Source organism: Adiantum capillus-veneris, chromosome 3, assembly GCF_014529385.1.
Source record: "Adiantum capillus-veneris isolate H3 chromosome 3, ASM1452938v2, whole genome shotgun sequence".
Taxonomy (NCBI): Eukaryota; Viridiplantae; Streptophyta; class Polypodiopsida; order Polypodiales; family Pteridaceae; genus Adiantum; species Adiantum capillus-veneris.
The window spans coordinates 51,668,774-51,687,444 of NC_140933.1; the positions used below are offsets into that span (position 1 = coordinate 51,668,774).

Here is an 18,671-nt window from a genome sequence, read left to right on the forward strand (position 1 = left end):
GATGTGATGTACCACATGGTGGCCAAGAGCACCTGGTTGGCCACAACAACCCTGCCAGCAAGAGAGAGGCGCGCCAAGCTGCAATGCAACAGCTTCCTCCGGATGGCCAGGAGGAGGGGAGCAGTTTGCTGCTAAAGTGATAAGTCCAAGCCAACCTGGCAGCCAAAGTAGCAAATGGGCGTCCCTAGCCCTCTCCACGCATCGAGACAGGCATGGGAGCATCACCAACCCAAAAAGTCACTGTCTTTTGCCAGTTGATCAATGCTCCCCACGCACAGCAAAACACCTCCAAGGCCTGCTCACACTTGTGCAAATTGGCCTCGCAGCCCTCTAAAAATATGTCTGAATCATCAGCAAACTCAACGGCCAGAAGCTCCTCTCCCCAATTGGGTAACTCTAGGCCACGCAAACCAACCTCTTGTGAGGCCAGAAATCTGCTCATCGCCTCTACGTAGGAAAGAAACAGGAAGAGGGCAAGAGGACAGCCCTGCCGTATTGAGCGTGTAAGCATGAAGCATTCCCCTCGACCTCCTGCTAGCAACACCTAACTGTGAGCATACCTATAGAGAGCAGACACCCCTCTGATCCATGCATCTGAAAAACCCATCCTGCGCAAAGTGCCTTCCAGAAAGTCCGGGTCAACTCTACCGCACGCCTTCTCAAAGTCGATAAGGAGCACCCCAAGATCCTCCTCTCACAGATGGGCGAGGGCAGTTGCCTCCCAAAAGGTGAAGATGTTGTCAACAATACTCCGCTCCTTGAGAAAGCCTGTTTGAGTCTCATGTATGATGGTCTCAAGTAGTGGTTGAATTCTCAAACTCAGAGCCTTTGCAAAAAATTTGTGGGCTGAGTTTAGAATGGTGATGTACACTGACTGACAGCGCCACTGCCGAATCTCATTTGGAGATCCTCCCTCCTTGGGGATGAGGTAGATCAAACCCTTGCTCATGCTATCAGGCATCTCCCCATTGCGCAAAATGTGTTGGTATGCACTACATAGGTCCTGTCCAAGCACCTCCCCATACTCCAAGAAAAGTTGGGAGTCAAACCATCTTCCCTTGGGCAACTACCACAAGGGAATGCTCTGAGAGCTTCCTGAAGCTCCTCTGGCAAGAGAGGGCTCTCAAGCATCTGTCAGATCTCCTCAGTGACAAGGCAAGGCATCTATGCCAACACCTGCTCTCTGCATGCATCCAAGCGCTCTAACTGCGGCTCAGCTGAGAGCAACTCTCGGTAAAAGTCAATAGCTACTGCCCACATGTCCTGAGGCTCTGTGGCAACGGTCCAATCCTGTCTCCTCAACTAGCGAACACTGGTATGCGCATGGCGGGGACCACTAAAACAAACACGCAGAGAGGATTTCCTGGCAAGTGACCTCGTGCACTCCTAGCCTCAAGGGATAACACTCGCACTCTGCCAGTGGGGACCGATAACTACAAATGAGGACTTGGTCTCCCTTTTATAATAGTGGTCGGCCACATCGGACGCCCATCTCGACGGTGTCTTAGACTAGATCCCCGCTCCTGTTAAGCGGGACATAACATACTTCCCCCCTTAAGAACCATTGATGTCCTCATCAATGAAGTGAGGATATTGAGCTTTCAAAGCTCTAGCTTGCTGCCAAGTAGCAAACCTTTTAAATTAACCCTTTCATTTAATTTAGTACTCATCATAATCTTTTTGGTGCAAATGACGGGTACAATGATCTAGAACAGCCTCTGGTTCTCGAGGAATATACTCAGTTTGCATATCTTGCCACACATTTTCCTCGATAGGCACAACAATGTCGGCTTCGCCTAATTTTTCATTAAGGTGGCTCACATGAAACAAAGAATGTACACTAACATCCGAAGGAAGAGCCAGATTATAGTTTGTGATCAAGAATGGACCACAATGTCTAGCTGAAATCTTATAATGCTTTCCAATTTGGAAACCTTGGATATCTTCAGATAGACCCATTGTCCCACCTCTAGAGTCCTTACAGATCTCTTTTGATTAGCAAACTTGATCACGAACCATCATTATACTTCTTTAGCCTATCGAGCATTTCCTGCATGTCATACAAGAAATCTCGAGCTTGGAGATCCTTGACTTTCTCTAAGCCAATAGCATAGGGGATTTAGTCTCAAATCCATACATCAACATAAATGGGCTAAATCCAGTAGCAAAATGCTTGCTACTATTGTAGCCAATCTCTTAATTGTGGAAGGTACCTTTCCCAATCAGACTGCCTGTGAGAGACATAAGCTCTCAACATGTCTTCCAAGGTCTGGATCAGCCTTTCGGTTTCTCCATCGGCCTCGAGAGGATTGAGGATGACATACTCAACTTCGTTTGAAGGTGAGCGAACACATCTTGCCAAAATCGCCCAGTGAACTTGGTAACTCGATCACTGACAATATCTTCTAGTAGACCATACAGCTTGTAGAGCTAATCGACAAATAAAACCACCAGCTCAAGGTTTTTAATTGTAAACTTCGTTGGTATAAACTTTGTCTTTTTTGTGAGTCGATCGACCACAACCCAAATGGCATCATTGCCACGACTAGTATTCATAGAAATACTCTGTCACTTGGCATCAGGGATTTCCAATGGATGTAGCAGGCTAGCTTTTCTAAGGCGCTCTCCCTTATTGACTTGACACTGAGTGCATCTCTTCACATAACTCTCTAAATAAGAGCGCATCTTTGTGGCCAATAGAAATATCATTTGACCAATGCTAAAGTTCTTTGAATGCAAGGGTGCCCAGCCATAGTCACAAGGGACGCGTCCAAGGACGGGGAAAGGAGCTCAAATGGATTTTTAGAGTATAAAAAGAGGGCAGGACAACAAGTGGGGACGGGAAGCCCAAAAATGGACGTCCCTTGTGACTATGTGCCCAGCACTAGGAACATCGTAGCATTCAAATAAAATCCTTTGTCGAACCTCATCGATTTCCGGCACACAAACTTTTTCGTTTCTAAAGAATAGTTCACCTCTAATGGAATATTGTCGTTCTTTCACCTCTCCAGCATGACTCACTTGGGTCTCCACATCACCCAAGCCTGTACACGAGTCATGCCCCGCTACGACCTTGTTCCATATCTTGCCAAAATAGCTATTGGAACGACATAGCCCTCGAAGGGGGGGGGGGGGTGGGATGTGTTGGGCGATGGCAAGTAGCAACAGTGAGCATCACTCCTTGAAGGTTTGTCAATAAGTACTTTTTTTTTTTACGCGATAGATCAGTGAAAGGTCTATGCTTTACTACTATATAAGAAATCAAAAAGATGTATGTCCAACACACAAGAGACATTCTAAGGACGATGAAGAAGATCACAAGATGTCCAGACTTAGGCATAATTTCCTGGTGAATGGCAAATACCAAGCCTATCATGACCATTATATGTAAGGAAACATTAGCAAAATACCCCTGTAATTTGTGGAAATTACCAAAATACCACTCAAATTTCAAAAATTCCCAATATACTCTCAAATTTGACCAAAAATTTCAAAAATACTTTTGAATTTCTCCAAAATTCCCAAAGAAACCCTCATTAACCTCTCAACATCTCTTAACAACAATTTTTTTGCAACCCTCCATACGAAGGTTGGTTCTACCTCAGCAAAAGATGATAGGACTAGGATTTTAAATGGATTGTGGGCACATAAGATAAAAACATTCATTGTTTTTAGACACAGATGCCTCTATTTGTGAGTTCATTGGTGAATAATTTTGGCTTAAACACTATAAGATAGAACACCATTGTCATAAAGATTAGGCATACCCATGAGAACCTGATATATGTAGCAGACACTCTCTCCCCCTTGATAGCACGTCACTTCAACCGCGCTCTGGTTGAGGGACTACCAGAGGAGTGGACTATGCACACCATCGTGCCTATCCACAAATCTGACGACACCCTGGACCCAGGGAACTACAGGACTATCATGATTGGTCACACATGGCCAAATTGTATGGGGTAGTTCTTAGGGCAGAGCTTAGCACACATGCAGAGGCATCAAGGATACGCACACCAGGACAAGCAAGCTTTTGACGCACTTTCTCGACTATCGACCACATCTTCGTGCTTCGTTGCCTGATGGATGGAGCGAAAGCACGGAAGAGGAGACTCTACTACTTCTTTGTGGAATTCCGTAAGGCTTTTGACACTATCCCTAGAGAAAGACACTTTCAGCGCCTTCAGGAGCTACAGATACCATCTGAGATGATATGGGCCATTCATTCTTTGTATGCACAGGTCTTTGGTAGAGTGCGATGCCTAGGTGGACCATCGGATTCCATTGCTAGCACCATTGGGGTGAAGCAAGGATGCCCCCTCTCCCCTACTCTATTTGGTCTTCACATCGACGAGATATCCGGAGCGGGATCAAACTTACCAGGCATACCAATCCATATTATGCTCTATGCTGATGATATCATTCTAGTTTCTGAGACACAGGAGGGACTACAGAGCCACCTACGAGCCTTGCATGATTTCTGCACACATCGAGGGCTCACAATGAACCTTGGCAAGACCAAGGTCATGATCTTCCACACCTCCAAGACAGTTCGGAGCAGAGCAGTACTCACAGCAGTAGGCGGGCAGGTCGATGTGGTTGATTCATATGTATACCTGGGGGTGACTTTCACTGGCACCACTAGCAAATTTTCCATGGCCCAGGCAGCCCGAGACCGGCTTACACAAGGATATGCAGCACTGGCCACCTTGGAGCGCAGATGCCATCAGGCCCACTTCCAGGAGCCCCACACCAAGGGGTGGCTTTTTGACACTCCAGTGACACCTGTCATGATGTAAGAGCCGCAATATGGGCACCAGGGCTATCAGCATCTCTATGGTCACAGATAGAGCGCCCACAGATCATCATGATCTCTGGTTTGCTCCACAGCAAACCCTCAATACCACATGACATCATCAGAGCAAAGCTAGTTGCACCACCGATGCTAGTAGAGGCCCTCTTTCAGACAGTTTGTTTAATCCAACGTATGCAAGAGCTCCCACCAGACAGACTCACCCGCAGAGCTTTTGAGGCATCGATACAGCTGCATCAGGAGGGGGACACGAGGGCATGGTACTAACAAGTCAGAGTGGTTTACATCCCATGGCTTGGACATCACGGATCTGCCTCCTTTTCAGTATGGTCTTGACTCCCCTCACATACGCCTCTCACACACCAATAGGAATCGAGTTCTCTGATAGGATCTCTGGCAGTTATACATCAGGGAGACATGGATCACACCCACAAAGTCTCTCCCACTAAGAGATAGTACTACAGAGACCACTTCCTGACCATTCTAGCAGATGAGTTCATCCAGAGACCGAGATACATGGATGTCTACATGCCACATAGAGCACGGGTCGCTATTGGACAGCTCAGAGTATCATCACCACCAGCTAGAGATTGAGGCAGGGAGAGTTGCTCATGTTCCCAGAGCAGAGAGGACATGCAAACTTTGCACGGCAGAGGTTGAGAGCGAGGAGCATTATGTATGCAGATGTAGAGCATATGAGGAGATTAGAGGCAGATATCCAACCTTGTTTGCAGATGAGCCCACTCTACATCAGATTTTTCAGTCCAGAGACCAGCGGCCGCTTCCTCATAGAGGCACAGCAGCTCAGGACTCCATCCTCCAGGCAGCATCAAGTGTGAGAGAAGAGCGCCAGACACAACTCACGGACTTTTTTCAGAGGCCCACAGCAGCACCATCACCTCCGACCATCCAGAGAGGAGTGACTCTACAGCAGGCTGAGGAGGTCCGAGCTCGCAAACGCCCACGTACCCATGGACGTAGGGCACCTCCCCTACACCAAAGAGAGATTCAGGAGATCCAAGAGCACTACTATAGATCTTTGGAGGAGCGACGCATTCGAGCTTTTGCAGATCCAGTCGCCATATTACGCGGATTGTTCACACCCTATCCACCCATGCATTATGTATTACACCCTGACTATGGGACTGGATGGAGCTAGAGATAGGATAGCATCTCATGATTGTATTTACCCCATTATATAGGATTGCATCTTTCCCCCAGTTTTGGAGCTCCCCCCTCCCACCCTTGTATCACTAACCTCGTCCCCCAGTCATTACACAAGATAGCTTACTTTTACTTTTGTACCTTTTATCCTTTATGGATACACAGAGGACACCCACCTCATGTACTTTGATTTGTCTCATAGGCCGACTTCGGCCTTTTTATAGACGTTAAAAAATCTTTCTTTCTTTCTTTTCTGTGTGTGTGTGTGTGTGTGAAAAGAGGCTAATTCTGTTCCCCCAAAACGCCCAAATGGTGCCTATTGTCAGGGCAAGTGCATCACGATTTACATAGCAAGCCTGTAGGCATCAAACTGAAAAACTGAAAAACGAGATACGACTAGGCGCATGGCCAAACGGAGGCTAAGGTAAAAAACCTCTCCTAAAGAGAGTAGAAAGTGCCCCGGCAAGCTAAGTGGAGAGAGGATGACAGTAGCCTCTGGAAGATGGGCTTCTCGACAGAAAGCCATTCCGCAACTGCAAATCAAGAACCGAAACCACCAAAAGCTACCAGCTGTGAAGTTGACAAAGAGCAATTACAAGGAGCTCGGCGTCGGGCAGAAGCCCGTCAACTGGAAAAATTTGACAGCAAGAGGTAATAGAAGAACAGATGGGAAAGATCAGTTGGTGACCAAGATCATGCTTAAGAGGCAGCTGATATCAACAAGAAACTGCAGGAGGATGTCACGAGGTGTGTAACAAAGCGCTGCACCGGAGGTGCCTGGGAGATTTCATCCAGAATCGAGAGTCCTCCACTCACTGAGGGTGGCTCTTGGAGAGGGAACTTCTGGGAGACAGTGTAGAAGGCATTGAAACAAATATCCAGGTGAAGACCAGCTGAAGAATCTTGGGAGAGGGAGCAAAGGTAAGAGTAGCTAGCCAACCCCGAACAAACCGGCAACCAACAAACAACAACAGTGACCCACGCCCAAACAAACAACCCAAGCCCAGGAAAAGAGGAGAAAAGACACAAAACAAACAAGAACAAAAAAACAGAGAACCAGACAAATCAACCTCAAAGGTCAAGCTTCCACGCACACACAATAGTACGTACACTCAAACCCAAAAGCAGGCTCTCGGAGGGACACACAAACAGACATCCACACAAACGTAAAATCAAGAACCAAGGAAAGAGTAAAAAAAAGAGAGAAGGAGCAGAAACCAAACCCAAAACACACAGGGCGCCGACGAACCAGCAGGATCAACATAGGGAGTAATGCCTGAACAATTGCTAGAGAGTCTGCAGCACCAGGCAGAGGAATCCGGTGTGGCGGGCAAGGTCGCACAAGCAGCCTTCTCCAGGTAGAGACAACTATCTCAACGGACTCTATGTTGAGGAAAGGACAGCGGCAGCTTGAGAGCCGGGCAGGGAGACGAAAAGGACGGAGGAGGGGGCCAAGAACCAGATCGAAGCAGAGGGAAGGGGCGGAAGGTAGTGGAAGGACCTCCGAGAAGCAATGATGGCAACATCGCGAGGGGTAGCATCACGGGGGCAGTGTGTCACAAACTGCCGACGGGTCAAAGCCCTACAGAATGAAGCCAACTTACACATGCCGGCCGAGGGGCCTAAACCCTAAGAAGAACAAGTAACAGAAGAAGAAGTCCTACCAACTTATGGGGACCCCGTTTGATGGGGCTCCAAGTGACATAAAAGGATTAAAATAAAGCAAGACCCACACACACACACACACACAAAGAATGACTTGCGCCAAAAACTGATGACGTGGCAGCTGTACGGGCAGTTTTCGGATTTTGCAGTGACAATGCTGATGTGGCAGATTTCCGCAAAACGCACTGACAGTGCTGACGTGGCAGTTGTACGGAATTCATGATTTACGCTGGCAGCTTTTTGACATTGCTTTTGGACCAGAAGCTTTTGAGTTTGAAGGCTTTTCATGTAAAACTGCTTTTGGGGCCTAGGGCCTTAAATATGAGGCCATGAGCTCATTCTCTGGCATACTTCATAGAGAAGGTGCAGAGTCTGGAGTACCGGCTTGTACTATGTGGATGCAATATAAAGAAATACCGAAAGGGGCGCCAAGGTTTGGGGCCAATCCTCTCTAGGGTGGAATTCCGCCCCTCCGTGTCGCGTGTCGTCCCTCATCTCTTTCAATTCAATTGTTATTTGAAGTGCTAAAGCCTAAAAGTCTATTCAGTCTGTTCTTTTCTATTGGCACGTGGTGCCCGTCTTGTGGTAGTGGTATCAAAGCATCAGGCGTGTGCTTTTTTGAAAGCATACAGGTCCTACAAAAGAGCAGACAGAGCTATTGGAATTTTACTTGAAGTATCTTCGGGCCCTGACCCCGGACTTATTAGCCACTGCCACCCTTAATTCATCACGCATTGGGCGCGCTCCCGTCTTCACCGCTCATGTCTTACAAGGCATAAGCCATAAAGATCACTTGCAAAGAAGGATCCAAGGTTTGTTTCAAGCTGTTGTTTTTCTCACAGGCAGGTCCATGTAGATGTTGATCTCTATAGCTACCAAGCCGCACACTCGAAGGACTTGGCAAGCTTTCAAGAATTTTTTTTGCCCGAAGTTATATGGTTTCTGACATCTTCCTTCGGAGTGCAACTTCTGGCAGAGTGGGGTATCCTGAAATGCTTTCCATGGAAACCCTAGCAGATTATAACTTGAAATTTCTCGACATCTCTTAGTAGATGTCTCTTCACTAGTTGATGACCTTGGAGGTCCGATGTGATTGTTGTCTTGAGACTACCATTGCCGCCAAAGGAACACTGTCTGTCCAAGAGCTGATGGACCATGCTGTGGTCCGCTACGACCTTATGGAAGGAATCTAACCCTAATTTTTGGTGCAGGTTTCAGGATGGAAAGCCAGTTGGTTTTTCGAGCTCAATTGATATCAAGATTATTTTATATTTAAGCTTGAGTTCTGTTTGAGAACTTGTTTGGTGATCCTGTTTGAAATTTGTTTGAAATGGATGGTATCTGTTTTGAACCTGTTTTGGTGAAGATCTGAATTGTTTGACTCTGGTTTTAATACTGGTTTCAATGATTGGTGATTTTACTCCCGGGTGGAGTGGTGACAAATGATGTTTGAGAATGCTTGTTCATACTCATGGCCCAAACCCTTGTGGTCATTTGCGGGGGGAGTATTGAATGATTGAAAAGTGTTGTTTTTACTCATGGCCCAGATCCTTGTGGTTATTTACGAGGGGAGTATTGCTGTTGCGACTCCCTGCCCGGACATGGATGGTTATGCGGGAGAAGTATTAAGAAGTCTGAGCAGTGGTTACTCTCAGCATCTCCAAACAACGCAAGCTGCGGTCTGGGGGGCGTTTGGTTGTAAAAGGCCTCTATATCTCCCGGCCCGGACCTTTTTAGATTATGCGAGAGGAGTGATGAGGGAGTCGTTGAATATCTCCCGGCTCGAACCTTGTTAGGTTATGCGGGGGGAGTGTTCATCGGCGGCTTTATGTTTATGTCTTGTAACATGCATATGTGAGCATTTGTGTTGCATTGTGATGTGCCAAACACTGAATATTCCTAACTGGATGAGATTGCCTGGGTATGTAATTTTAGGGTATCAAGACACCGTGGAAGATCAGTGTGGTCTGGGTGTGATGGCTAATTTTACTACGTCGGAATATCAAGAGTTTTGATCTGGACGAAAGGAGAAGCCAACCCCTTGATCAAAAGAGCCGAAAGGAGAAGCTAACTCCTTAACAAAAAGAGCAAATTGATTGTCCCTCGGAATGACCCTCGGAAATTTTTGAGCTAACTTGAGTTGTTTTGCAGATATGCTGCAATCACGGACGATTACTCTCTTTCAAGAAGGGGAGATGTCACAAACTGCTGACGTGTCAAAGCCCTCAAGAATGGAGCCAACTTACAAATGCCGGCTGAGGGTCCTAAACCCTAAGAAGAACAAGTAACAGAAGAAGAAGTCCTACCAACTTATGGGGACCCCGTCAGATGGGGCCCTGAGTAACATAAAAGGATTAGAATAAAGCAGGCCCTCACACACACAAAGAAAGACTTGCACCAACAACTGATGATGTGGCAGTTGTACGCGCAATTTTCGGATTTTGCACTGGCAATGCTGACGTGGCAGATTTTCGCAAAACACGCTGACAGTGCTGACGTAGCAGTTGTACGGAATTCTGTGATTTACGCTGGCAGCTTTTTGACATTGCTTTTGGACCAGAAGCTTTTGAGTTTGAAGGCTTTTCATGTAAAACTGCTTTTCGGGCCTAGGGCCTTTAAATATGAAACCATGAGCTCATTCTCTGGCATCCTTCCTGGAGAAGGTGCAGAGTCTGGAGTACTGGCTTGTACTGTGTGGATGCAATATAACGAAATACCGAAAGGGGCGCCAAGGTTTGGGGCCAATACTCTCTGGGGTGGAATTCCATCACTCCGTGTCGCGTGTCGTCGCTCATCTCTTTCAGTTCCCTTGTTATTTGAAGTGCTAAAAGTCTGTTCAGTCTGTTCTTTTCTATTGGCACGTGGTGCCCGTCTTGTGCCCCCTCTCCCCGACTCTATTTGGTCTCTACATCGACGAGATATCAAATTACATTCTACGAGCAGGCGGAGCGGGATCAGACTTGGTAGGTATACCAATCCATATTATGCTCTATGCTGATGATATCATTCTAGTTTCTGAGACACAGGAGGGACTACAGAGCCACCTACGAGCCTTGGATGATTTCTGCACACATCGAGGGCTCACAGTGAACCTTAGCAAGACCAAGGTCATGATCTTCCACACCTCCAGGACAGTTTGGAGAAGAGTAGTACTCACAGCAGACAAGCGGGCGGGTCGATGTGGTTGATTCATATGTATACCTGGGGGTGACTTTCACTGCCACCACTCGCAGATTTTCCATGGCCCAGGCAGCCCGAGACCGGCTTACACGAGGATATGTAGCATTGGCCACCTTAGAGCGCAGATGCCATCAAGCCCACTTCCAGGAGCCCCGCACCAAGGGGTGGCATTTTGACACTTTAGTCACACCTGCCATGATGTATGCAGCCCCGCAATATGGGCACCAGGGCTATCAGCATCTCTATGGTCACAAATAGAGCGCCCACAGATCATCATAATCTCTCGTTTGCTCCACAACAAACAATCAGTACCACATGACATCATCCGAGCAGAGTTAGTTGCACCATCGATGCTAGTAGAGGCCCTCTTTCAAACAGTTTGTTTCATCCAACGCATGCGAGAGCTCCCACCAGACAGACTCACCCACAGAGCTTTTGAGGCATTGATACAGTTGCATCAAGAGGGGGGCACGAGGGCATGGTACTCACAGGTCATAGAGTGGTTTACATCCCATGGCTTGGACATCAGTATGATATTGACTCCCCTCACATACGCCTCTCACACACCGAGAGGAATCGAGTTCTCAAACAAGATCTCTGGCAGCTATACATCAGGAAGGACATGGATCACACCCAAAGAGTCTCTTCCCACGAAGAGATAGTACTACAGAGACCACTTCCTGACCATTCTAGTAGATGGGTTCATCCAGAGACCGAGATACATGGATGTCTACATGCCACATAGAGCACGGATCACCATTGGACAGCTCAAAGTATCATCACACCAGCTAGAGATTGAGGCACGGAGAGTTGCACATGTCCCTAGAGCACAGAGGATATGCAGACTTTGCATAGCAGAGATTGAGAGCGAGGAGCATTATGTATGCAGATGTAGAGCATACGAGGAGATTAGAGGCAGATATCCGACCTTGCTTGCAGATGAGCCCACTCTACATCAAATTTTTGAGTCCAGAGACCAGTGGTCGCTTCCTCATAGAGGCACAACAGCTCGGGATTCCATCCTCCAGGCAGCATCAGGTGTGAGAGACGAGCGCCAGACATAGCTCACAAACTTTTTTCAGAGGACCATAGCAGCACCATCACCTTCGACCATCCACAGAGCAGTGACTCTATAGCAGGCTGAGGAGGTCCGAGCTCGCAGACGCCCACGTACCCATGGAGGTAGGGCACCTCGCCTACACTACAGAGAGATTCAGGAGATCCAGGAGCACTACTATAGATCTTTGGAGGAGCGACGCATTCGAGCTTTTGCAGACCCAGTTGCCATCTTATGCGGATTGTTCACACCCTATCCACCCATGCATTATGTATTACACCCTGACTATGGGATTGGATGGAGCTAGAGATAGGATAGCATCTCATGATTGTATTTACCCCATTATATAGGATTGCATCTTTCCCCCAGTTTTGGAGCTCCCCCCCCCCACCCTTGTATCACTAACCTCCTCCTCCAGTCATTACACAAGATAGCTTACTTTTACTTTTGTACAATTTATCCTTTATGGACAAACAAAGGACACCCACCTCATGTACTTTGATTTGTCTCACAGGCCGACTTCGGCCTTTCTATAGATGTTAAAAATCTTTCTCTCTCTCTCTCTCTCTCTCTCTCTCTCTCTCTCTCTCTCTCTCTCTCTCTCTCTCTCTCTCTCTGCCCCCCCCACACATAAACTCTCTACTAACTTGGATCTCAACATCCCTCTTGGTGCAAGCTCAAGGAGAATAAATCTTGAGTTCTCTCTCACGTGATCGATGGAAGCATGCAAGATCAACCGATCCTCTCCATCAAGTAGCCAGCTCCGACAAATCTCGTTGTGAAAACCCTTCTCTCTCTCTCTCTCTCTCTCTCTCTCTCTCTCTCTCTCTCTCTCTCTCTCTCTCTCTCTCTCTCTCTCTCTCTCTCTCTCTCTCTCTCTCTTATAAGCTTAGCAATCTAGCTAAGCAATCCATTGTAAATCTCCCCCTATCCCCTCTACCCTACACACCCTCTCTCTTCTCTTTCTCTTTTGTTTTAATAATCCATGTAGGCAAGATGGACCTATAACCACATGTACCACACCCCCTCCTAGTCACCATGGTGGAGCAACCCACCAATTCTAGATTAGCAAAATCCCTCCCATCCTTCCCTATATAAGGAGGCCCTGGTGAAAGTGAAAAGGGGGGGAACACAAAAACACACACACACACACACACACACACACACACACAACACAACTCATGAACTCCCCTTACTCTCATGCACACGCACCATCGGTACACACTCCCTTGCGCTACATACTAGTGGCATGAATTCTAGTCACGTCACCATGTCAAATCCAAGCACCCCACTTGGATAGCATAAAGCACATAAACACGAGCACCAAAGCATGCTTGCACACTATAACTCACACGACAATCACAACATCCTCACACACACTCCATATGGGAGAATGCACCATGCGAATTTAGCAAGAGGGAAGGCCCTACTTGTTACTTACCCTGACGGCATTGATGGTCGGAATGACGTGCCATCTGGGGTGGCCTCTACACCACACAGCCTGAAATCCCCAAGCATCATCTCAGGGGGGGTAGCACCTAAGGTGTGCTATCCTATAACTCTAGAGAGGCACCACCTAGCATAAGCACGGCTAGGACGCGTATCATAGCCTCGGACTTGTTACTCTAGCACAACACACCCAAACCACATTCTTCTGAATCCTGACTCTGAGAGAGAGAGAGAGAGAGACTACCCTTTTCTTATCATTGCATAGTATGAGAAATCCCATAGCGATACACAGACACGCCCAACAGCTTCCATAGAGAAGAAACTACCATCCACAGGGTGGATGCTTACACTCAACTCCTATCACATGCTACAATCCAAGTACACAGGTCTTGATGGCAAAGAGGTCCTTCTATTGATGTAGTTCAGCAGCAAGGCTACAAGCTATTTCGAGCTCCAAGATGGGGCTTAGGCTAACCAAAGGATTTCTTATGAGCTAGATGTGTGTCTAAACCCATATTTCCATGGTGCTAACATCAAGTGCTCCTAATTCCATGCGGTTAAGTGCCAACCTTCCAAAAGAACTACCAATTTTTATCATGCTTGTGTAGGGTGTGCATATTGTTATGATTATAGTGATATTGTGCTTCTCAGCATTGGCGTTCTCCTCTCTGTGATCCTTAAGTGGAGAGCTCAACCTCCTTATATAAGATTTTGGGAGTGGTGACCTCTCTTACTAGTGGGGTGAGAGAGAGTGTGAGTATGCCATTTGATTGCGGGGCTTGCTCCAATGAGCCTCTTCTTATTCTATTGAGCAGGAGAGAGAAGGTGAAGAGAGTAGAGAGAGAGGGAACGAGTGGGGTAGGGATAGGTGAATTTACAAATGCTAGCCATGGCTAGACTTAGGGTAGCTTGGTTTAGGGCTTTTTTACAAGGGTGTTGCCGATGGGGGGAAGTCGTAGAAGAGGGATGGAGTATGTTGTTGCCGTCATCGGTGTTTTGCCGATGCCGAGATGCCACGCGTTCGTCACTTTCGGGGCCGGCCGGGGCATTCCATCTGCGTCAACCTTCAATTCGTTGTTGCTTTCACGTGCTTTTGATCATTTTTCTCCTTCTGTCGATGGTGTGGCGTTCGTTTTCTTCTTCGCTTTACGTGTTTGTGCATGTGCTTATGCGTGCGTATATGTACGTGTTGTGTGTGCGCAAAGCGTAGGGGTGTGTGTGTTTATAGTATATGGATGAGAGAGACCGATGGAGTACGTGCGGGTATGTATATGGGTTGTGTGTGTGTGTGTGTGTGTGTGTGTGTGTGTGTGTGTGTGTGTGTGTGTGTGTGTGAACGAGAGTGTGTGAGATATTTTTTTATGCTGGCTCGGCCGATCAGGAAAGGAGAGAGAGAGAGAGAGAGAGAGAGAGAGAGAGAGAGAGAGAGAGAGAGAGGGTGATAGAGTGTGTGTGTGGGGTTTTTGTGTGTGTGTTTGTGTAACTAATGAAAGAGGTGTGTGTGTGTGTGTGTGTGTGTGTGTGTGTGTGTGGATAGTGTGAGAGAGAGGTGTCTGAAGCCCCCGCGCGAAGGTTTCCCTACACACTCTTGTCTGATTGCGAGCTCCACGCTAGTAACCTCCGGCGCGAACTACGTCTCTGCGTGGACTGTGCCCTGCATAGCCTGTGTAATTGCGGGACCTGCATCAGCAAGCTCGTAGGCTGCTGAACCTTCTCTCGCTGCCTAGCAGATCATCAAGCTATACAGAATCGTGAACCAGAAGTCGGCCTTTGTACAGCGTTGTGTGTGTGTGTGTGTGTGTGTGTGTGTGTGTGTGTGTGTGTGTGTGTGTGTGTGTGTGTGTGTGTGTGCGAGTGTGTGTGTGTCTGTGAGCGTCTGTGTCTGTGTCTGGGTGTTAGTAAGTGTCATTTGTAAATACAAAACAGAGTCCAGCAGCAGATTTACAAAAAAAAAAGTTAGTGTCATTTGTAAATACAAGACAGAGTCCAGTAGCAGCCGGGTTTTCTTCGCAATGGATCCTTCCTCTTCCCAGGCATACAGTAGAAGAGACTGCTCTTCAGATTTCAAAAGGCAACATGTGGATAGTGTGCATGTAAATGATACGGCAGATTCTGACTCTTAGTATGTATTTGATGCTCTTCATGAGGAATTTGGTCAGAGCAGATCGAATTGGAACAAGCCTGTGCCCACCTTGAAATATGAAATGAAGCTACCCAGAATAGTTTCCCCCCTCAAAAAATTAACGCAGTCGGCGGTCATAATTTTCTTTCCAGGACGTTTGCCCTCTGCGAATGATGTTGCGCAATGGATTAAATCGATTTTAGGCGGATGTTTTATTGAGGGAGTCTTTTTTGCTTCTCATGGATTTTACGAGGTTCATCTGACAGATCACATGTATAAGCAAAAACTGCTTGAGGCTTCACCATTGTTTTATGGCACGCAGATGGTTCATGTTTTGCCTTGGTCGCCTAGCAAGGACTATCAGAATTTGATTCGTCACTCTTGTCCAGTATGGGTCGAAGTAGTGGATTTTCTTGACTATATGAGAGAGGAGATCCCTGGTTTGGCCGCCTCATTGGGTAAAGTAATCTGTCCTCCTCATCCCACTAGGAATAGAAACAGGTTTTGCATTTTGTGGGACACTGATAAACCCACTCCGCCATCTATTGCAATTGAGGTTGAAGATGTTGAAATGAGGGAAACCTATTTTGATTTGAAATGGGGAGTTTTTGCAGGCGCGTGTTTTACATGCCATAAATTTGGACATCTTGCTTCGGAGTGTCCACAGGTGGTTCATAAGCCACCCCCAAATGCTATCCCTCAATCGGACATTGTTCCTGCTTGTTTAGTAACAGAAAAAGCTAAGCCTTCGGGATCTGCCGTATCTGATGCTAATTTAAAGTCTGCTCCTCAGCTAGTTGCACAGTCTTCAAAAGTTAAAGACAAGGGGAAAGCTTTGATGGCAGACGCTAAAAAGGCTGATCTTAATGGTTGGCAACAGCCAAAAAAAGTTTTCTCACCGAAGACAAAACCTCTCCAATCTAGAAACTGGAGTGCGACGGCTCCTATGCCGGGACAGATTTCAGTGGATACGTCTCCAGCTTCTAGACTTTGGGCTGATGTTTTGAAAAAAAGGTTGCCTTTGCTGGATGTAGATGACATGGAAGTTCTTCATGTTCATGCTCAGCCTGACGAGCATGAAGATATGGCTGTTGCTTGATCTTTTATGCAAGCATTTGTACATATGTATATACACAATGTCTTCTTCACTTAAGTGTGTCTCTTTTAACATACAAGGCCTCTCGCATGTAAATAAATGGAGGCTTTTTTGGGATTACGTCAATACAATGCATCCTCGTGTTGTCTGTTTGCAAGAGCACAATCGACATTGTTTGGCTGGTCAATCTGGATTCTTTGTGAGCTACCATATCTTTTATGCAGGCTCTACAAATTTCTCACGAGTGGTTATGCTAGTCCACCATGAACTGAATCCGCATGTCGCATACAATGATCCTGACAGTAGATGGATGGTTGTCCAATGTATCATAAATGCGGAAATATACGAGTTTGCTGGTGTGTATGCTTCGCAATCCTCTAGAACGCGGGCTCTCTTGTGGAGTTCTTTGAGTACTTATCCATGGCTCTCAAATGCTTTCATTTGTGGTGATTTCAATAACTCGCCATCTTCTCGAGATAATACTTCTCAGAATTCGCATATGCTTGAGTTTGAGAAACAGAGATGGTCATCTTTACTAGAGGTTTTGCATGTTGAGGACTTATGGCTTTGTACAAATCCGATCAACTCGGGATTTACATATACGCATAATGCTTCTGCACGCTATCGAGCGAGACTAGATCGGTGGTATCTTCTCAATGCAAATTAGTACAACTCTTTTGTATGTAAAATGTGGAAAGATCATTCCATATGTTTATCAGATCATGCTCCATTATGGTTGGAGATGTTGTTTGATATGTGTCGAATTGAGGATGCTTTGCGTCTCGCCGTTTATTACATGTCAATAGCAGTTACCTATCGCATGAGGTTTTCCGTCAAATGGTTGTCACGGCTATACATCCTCTTTTCATGCATGCACATGCTGACATTGAATTTGCATGGCATTCTTTTGTGGTACGTATGCGATCTGTTATTCAAGACTTTGGAATATGGTATCTTGGGGATCAAAGAAGAGCATTGGCTTGGGCAAAACAACATCGACAATGTATTATGGAGTCAGATTCTGATAGATTGTCGGTTCAGTCTGTTTAAGAATTGCTATGTGAGTCAAACCATGTAATTTCATGCAATCAAATGCGTAAAGTTCACAAATGGCAAGTACGATCTAGAGAAAAGCAGATAGCGGCGGACAAAGGTTGTTCATCCAAACAATTTTTTAAAAGTTTGCATGCTTCGCGACAGAGACACTCCATTTCTCACATCAAAATTTCAGATGGCTCATGGACTTCTTCGAAACTGCAACTGTCCCAGGAACGCTATCAGCATTATGCTAGATTGTTTGTTGCTCCTGCCCCTTTATCTGCTTCAGAATCTTGTGCTAGATTGCAATTTCTAGAAGTTGTTCCCCCGATTATGGATTCTGATGAAGTGAATGCATTGGAACAACCCTTCTCAGATGAAGAGCTGTATCATGCTTTGAAAGCACTAGGGAAGGGGAAAGCTCCAGGATGGGATGGTCTTACTGCTGAATTTTTTCATGCATTTTGGGATGAACTGAAAGATGCTTTATTGCTCATGATAAACAATGCATGGCTGGAACAACAGCTTCCATCTTCATGGAAACAAGGTTTGTTGAAATTGCTCCCGAAAAAGCATTTGGCTGAAATCTTTGATGATTGGAGACCAATCACTCTTATGCCAGTCGTATACAAACTTGTTGCCAAGATGATGGTGCACAGAGTAAGGGAGATTCTTCATCGTGGCCTTCATCCGCATCAATATGGGTTCAATCCGAGACGTCATATTGTTGATAATATTGCGAATGCTATGATAGCCATTGAATATGCAAAATATTCCTCTCAGGATGTACTTGTATTGCAGGTAGACATAGCCAAAGCATTTGATTCGGTTCGCTAGGATTTTATTTCTCAGATTATGTCTAGATTGGGTTTTGGTCCTAAATGGATTAATGTCATTTACAGGCTGTATTCTAAGGCTACGACTCGTGCTATCATTGCGGACGGGCTCTCTAACCCTTGGGAACTGGGTCGTTCTGTTAGACAGGGTTGTCCGTTGAGTGCTTTGCTTTATGCAATTTCCACTCACCCATTGCTTTTATATGTGGACAAGATGGTTGACGCTAGTTTGTTACACGGAGTGCAAATTC

At 46.3% G+C, this 18,671-nt stretch overlaps 1 protein-coding gene across 1 annotated transcript in view; it reads right to left on the reverse strand.

Moving 5' to 3' along the window:
- Positions 1-18,671, reverse strand: part of LOC147460915 (Iron-sulfur cluster biosynthesis family protein) — an 87,229-nt gene that overhangs the window by 12,654 nt on the left and 55,904 nt on the right. The window lies entirely within an intron of this gene.